Raw genomic sequence first — 5000 nt, forward strand, 5'->3', positions numbered from 1 at the left:
GGGGAGCAGGGATGAATGCCTGACCGAGGAGAGGTGCTGAAACTCGGCCTGGATGTGTGTCTGTGCGCAGGGCATGAGTGCCTGGATGCTGTGAGAGGGGAGCAGGGATGAATGCTGGACCGAGGAGAGGTGCTGAAACTCGGCCTGGATGTGTGTCTGTGCGCAGGGCATGAGTGCCTGGATGCTGTGAGAGGGGAGCAGGGATGAATGCTGGACCGAGGAGAGGTGCTGAAACTCGGCCTGGGTGTGTGACTGTGCGCAGGGCATGAGTGCCTGGATGCTGTGAGAGGGGAGCAGGGATGAATGCCTGACCGAGGAGAGGTGCTGAAACTCGGCCTGGATGTGTCATTGCGCAGGGCATGAGTGCCTGGATGCTATGAGAGTGGAGCAGGGATGAATGCTGGACCGAGCAGAGGTGCTGAAACTCGGCCTGGATGTGTGTCTGTGCGCAGGGCATGAGTGCCTGGATGCTATGAGAGTGGAGCAGGGATGAATGCTGGACCGAGGAGAGGTGCTGAAACTCGGCCAGGATGTGTGTCTGTGCGCAGGGCATGAGTGCCTGGATGCTATGAGAGTGGAGCAGGGATGAATGCTGGACCGAGCAGAGGTGCTGAAACTCGGCCTGGATGTGTGTCTGTGCGCAGGGCATGAGTGCCTGGATGCTATGAGAGTGGAGCAGGGATGAATGCTGGACCGAGGAGAGGTGCTGAAACTCGGCCAGGATGTGTGTCTGTGCGCAGGGCATGAGTGCCTGGATGCTATGAGAGTGGAGCAGGGATGAATGCTGGACCGAGGAGAGGTGCTGAAACTCGGCCTGGATCTGTGTCTGTGACTGGACGTTATGAGAGGGGAGCAGGGATGAATTCCTGACCGAGGAGAGGTGCTGAAACTCGGCCTGGATGTGTCATTGCACAGGGCATGAGTGCCTGGATGTTCTGAGAGGGGAGCAGGGATGAATGCTGGACCGAGGAGAGGTGCTGAAACTCGGCCTGGATCTGTGTCTGTGACTGGACGTTATGAGAGGGGAGCAGGGATGAATTCCTGACCGAGGAGAGGTGCTGAAACTCGGCCTGGATGTGTCATTGCACAGGGCATGAGTGCCTGGATGTTCTGAGAGGGGAGCAGGGATGAATTCCTGACCGAGGAGAGGTGCTGAAACTAGGCCTGGATGTGTGTCATTGCGCAGGGCATGAGAGACTGGATGCTGTGAGAGGACAAAAGCCGTGAATGCTGTCCGAGCAGAGGTGCTGAAACTCGGCCTGGGTTCTGTTTGTCTGTGCGCAGGGCATGAGTGCCTGGACGTTATGAGAGGGGAGCAGGGATGATTGCCTGACCGAAGAGAGGTGCTGAAACTCGGCCTGGATGTGTGTCTCTGGGCCGGGCATGAGAGACTGGCTGTTGGGAGAGGACGGCAGCCATGAATACTGGACCGAGGAGAGGTGCTGAAACTCGGCCTGGATGTGTGTCTGTGGGCAGGGCATGAGAGACTGGCTGTTGGGAGAGGAAAGCAGCCATGAATGCTGTCCATGCAGAGGTGCTGAAACTCGGCCTGGATTTGTGTCTGTGGGCAGGGCACGAGAGCCTGGATGTTGGGCATGAATCCCAGTTCAGAAAAAGGACCTTTTCTGAAAGAAACACAGGAATCGCCTTCTTTTCCCGAGTTAAGACGAAATACGGATTTTTGTTAAAAAGTGATTTCCTTGGGCCAGAACAAGTTCAGACTCCTTAGTCCTTCATATATACATACATATATATCCATTCTAAGTAAGTTGCTTGCATAAACCTGCACAAACCCGGATAAATGGCCTCTTTTGGGATCAAAACACAGGAATCGCCTTCTTTTCCCGAGTTAAGACGAAATACGGATTTTTGTTAAAAAATGATTTCCTTGGGCCAGAACAAGTTCAGACTCCTTAGTCCTTCATATATACATAGAGATATATCCATTCTAAGTAAGTTCCATGCATAAACCTGCACAAACCCGGATAAATGGCCTCTTTTGGGATCAAAACACAGGAATCGCCTTCTTTTCCCGAGTTAAGACGAAATACGGATTTTTGTTAAAAAGTGATTTCCTTGGGCCAGAACAAGTTCAGACTCCTTAGTCCTTCATATATACATAGAGATATATCCATTCTAAGTAAGTTCCATGCATAAACCTGCACAAACCCGGATAAATGGCCTCTTTTGGGATCAAAACACAGGAATCGCCTTCTTTTCCCGAGTTAAGACGAAATACGGATTTTTGTTAAAAAGTGATTTCCTTGGGCCAGAACAAGTTCAGACTCCTTAGTCCTTCATATATACATAGAGATATATCCATTCTAAGTAAGTTCCATGCATAAACCTGCACAAACCCGGATAAATGGCCTCTTTTGGGATCAAAACACAGGAATCGCCTTCTTTTCCCGAGTTAAGACGAAATACGGATTTTTGTTAAAAAGTGATTTCCTTGGGCCAGAACAAGTTCAGACTCCTTAGTCCTTCATATATACATAGAGATATATCCATTCTAAGTAAGTTCCATGCATAAACCTGCACAAACCCGGATAAATGGCCTCTTTTGGGATCAAAACACAGGAATCGCCTTCTTTTCCCGAGTTAAGACGAAATACGGATTTTTGTTAAAAAATGATTTCCTTGGGCCAGAACAAGTTCAGACTCCTTAGTCCTTCATATATACATACATATATATCCATTCTAAGTAAGTTCCATGCATAAACCTGCACAAACCCGGATAAATGGCCTCTTTTGAGATCAAAACACAGGAATCGCCTTCTTTTCCCGAGTTAAGACCAAATACGGATTTTTGTTAAAAAGTGATTTCCTTGGGCCAGAACAAGTTCAGACTCCTTAGTCCTTCATATATCCATTATAAGTAGGAACCATGCACACACCTCTTTAAATGACCTTTATCCCGGTTCAGAAAAACGCCAAAGTGTCAAAAAGTACCAGGGGCATGAAGCCCGGTTCAGAAAAACGTCAAAGTGTCAAAAAGTACCAGGGGCATGAAGCCCGGTTCAGAAAAACGTCAAAGTGTCAAAAAGTACCAGGGGCATGAAGCCCGGTTCAGAAAAACGTCAAAGTGTCAAAAAGTACCAGGGGCATGAAGCCCGGTTCAGAAAAACGTCAAAGTGTCAAAAAGTACCAGGGGCATGAAGCCCGGTTCAGAAAAACGTCAAAGTGTCAAAAAGTACCAGGGGCATGAAGCCCGGTTCAGAAAAACGTCAAAGTGTCAAAAAGTACCAGGGGCATGAAGCCCGGTTCAGAAAAACGTCAAAGTGTCAAAAAGTACCAGGGGCATGAAGCCCGGTTGAGAAATATTTTCTAAGTGCCAAAAAGTACCAGGGGTGAGAATCCCGGTTCAGAAAATTTTCTAAGTGCCACATAGTACCAGAGGTGAAAAAGTTTATAGTACCAGGGGTGATAAAGTTTGAAAAAATTTCTGTCAGAGAACGGGAAAAGGGGACGATGGGCCGAGTCAGCCCAAGGCCCGCCCCTATTCTCCCACACGACGAGGTTATTAGCAGACGACGAAAACACCATCTGCACGATTTCAGAAACCCAGTTTTCGGAAAAATATCTGAGTACCAGACTGGGACGGTGAATTGATAATCCGAAAGATGACACTTTCCACGGCCTGAAATGATGGAGGAAGGGGGCAAAAGCTCCAGCCTGGCTCCTGGAGGAGGGGTCCAAAGGCAAGAACGTGTGTCCGAGGATGGGTGCAGGAGAGCGGATTCAAGGCGCGGCTGACCGCTGGAAGCTCCAGGCCGGTTCCTGGAAGATGGGAGGCCGACTTTGGCAGAGCATGAGTCCGAGGAAGGTGCTTGAGAGCGGATTCAAGGTGCGGCTGACCGCTAGAAGCTCCAGGCTGGTTCCTGGAAGATGGGAGGCCGACTTTGGCAGAGCATGAGTCCGAGGAAGGTGCTGGAGAGCGGATTCAAGGTGCGGCTGACCGCTAGAAGCTCCAGGCTGGTTCCTGGAAGATGGGAGGCCGACTTTGGCAGAGCTTGAGTCCGAGGAAGGTGCTGGAGAGCGGATTCAAGGTGCGGCTGACCGCTGGAAGCTCCAGGCTGGTTCTTTGAAGATGTGAGGCCGGCCTGGAGGAGAATGAGTCCGAGATAGGTGCTGGAGAGCGGATTCAAGGTGCGGCTGACCGCTGGAAGCTCCAGGCTGGTTCCTGGAAGATGTGAGGCCGACTTTGGCAGAGCATGAGTCCGAGGAAGGCGCTGGAGAGCGGATTCAAGGTGCGGCTGACCGCTAGAAGCTCCAGGCTGGTTCCTGGAAGATGGGAGGCCGACTTTGGCAGAGCTTGAGTCCGAGGAAGGTGCTGGAGAGCGGATTCAAGGTGCGGCTGACCGCTGGAAGCTCCAGGCTGGTTCTTTGAAGATGTGAGGCCGGCCTGGAGGAGAATGAGTCCGAGATAGGTGCTGGAGAGCGGATTCAAGGTGCGGCTGACCGCTGGAAGCTCCAGGCTGGTTCCTGGAAGATGTGAGGCCGACTTTGGCAGAGCATGAGTCCGAGGAAGGTGCTTGAGAGCGGATTCAAGGTGCGGCTGACCGCTAGAAGCTCCAGGCTGGTTCCTGGAAGATGTGAGGCCGACTTTGGCAGAGCATGAGTCCGAGGAAGGTGCTGGAGAGCGGATTCAAGGCTCGGCTGTCCGCTAGGAGCTCCAGGCTGGTTCTTTGAAGATGTGAGGCCGGCCTGGAGGAGAGTGTGTCCGAGATAGGTGCTGGAGAGCGGATTCAAGGCGCGGCTGACCGCTGGAAGCTCCAGGCTGGTTCCTGGAAGATGGGAGGCCGACTTTGGCAGAGCATGAGTCCGAGGAAGGTGCTGGAGAGCGGATTCAAGGCGCGGATGACCGCTGGAAGCTCCAGGCTGGTTCCTGGAAGATGGGAGGCCGACTTTGGCAGAGCATGAGTCCGAGAAAGGTGCTTGAGAGCGGATTCAAGGTGCGGCTGACCGCTAGAAGCTCCAGGCTGGTTCCTGGAAGATGG

This window comes from Odontesthes bonariensis, unplaced genomic scaffold, assembly GCF_027942865.1.
Source record: "Odontesthes bonariensis isolate fOdoBon6 unplaced genomic scaffold, fOdoBon6.hap1 scaffold_227, whole genome shotgun sequence".
Lineage (NCBI taxonomy): Eukaryota > Metazoa > Chordata > Actinopteri > Atheriniformes > Atherinopsidae > Odontesthes > Odontesthes bonariensis.